We start from the raw sequence: 1,051 nt of genomic DNA on the forward strand, positions 1-1,051 counted from the left end.
CATCCTAGTTATGTATTTCCAAGTACGGTCGTGAGCTCCTCTGGTCCGATTAGCACGGTTGGCTACGTACGAAAGACGTCTAACATAGTGCCTTCAATTGCTGTTGGTGGAGATGACGGTGATGCCGGGTGTTGATTTATACTTATGAATGAGTTCATATTCTTAGGTGTTTTCGGTAAAGTCATGTAGGTAAAAATTTCAAATTAATAAAAGTAAAATAAAAAATAAAAATCAGCAGTCGTGCTCTGACGGTTCCATCTGAAGACGGAAGCTTGTGTTGCCTCCGAAACGTCGTGATTTTTATTTAATTTTTATTTTACTTTTATTAATTTTTATTTTTTACCTACGTGACTTTACCGAAAAAACCTAAGAATATGAATCCTTGCAGTCACGAAAGCTTCAAATCTAGAATTATGAATGAGTGTTTGCGATTTATTGGTGATGGTGATGTTTGTAATCGTTGTTTATGCCCAGGGTTTCCCAGCAGCCCCAGTCCCCCTGACCCATCACCACGCCACGACGTCATTCCGCGGTTACCAATTTACTCCCATTCTAATTGCCATACAGCAAGTCGATGCACGTACCCGATTATTGTTAAACACGAGACGCGCAAAGCAATGAACGCTGTCCGCATTACGTAAAACACGCATACAAGACAGATCCCCCGGTGTAGCCTAAACAGACTGGTTTATATTTGTTGAACTTCTTTCACGCGGTGCTTAGCCAACCGTGCGAATCGGAGATGCGGGCGAAGGACAAAACAACGAAACACAAAAAGCACTTGTAAAGAAATACGTTCTCAATCTAGATTTAAAAGTGCATAGCTCCAGTGGCGTCCTAATATCGGATGGAAGAACGTTCCAGACGGCCGTGAAAGCGCATCTGAAAGCGCGCGATGATGCGGTGACTGCCGTCTTTTGTTCGACGTTTCAGCCAGAAACCCGCAGCTTGCTGCGAGGATAAGCGGGAGTTCGCATGACGGCTTATGCTCCTTGAAATCACCGAGGTCAACGCCATTCATTTGTGGCGAGCAAGCCCCTCCCTGAGCGTT

The sequence above is a fragment of the Lampetra planeri genome, chromosome 1 (assembly GCF_965212315.1).
Source record: "Lampetra planeri chromosome 1, kcLamPlan1.2.h2, whole genome shotgun sequence".
Classification (NCBI taxonomy): domain Eukaryota; kingdom Metazoa; phylum Chordata; class Hyperoartia; order Petromyzontiformes; family Petromyzontidae; genus Lampetra; species Lampetra planeri.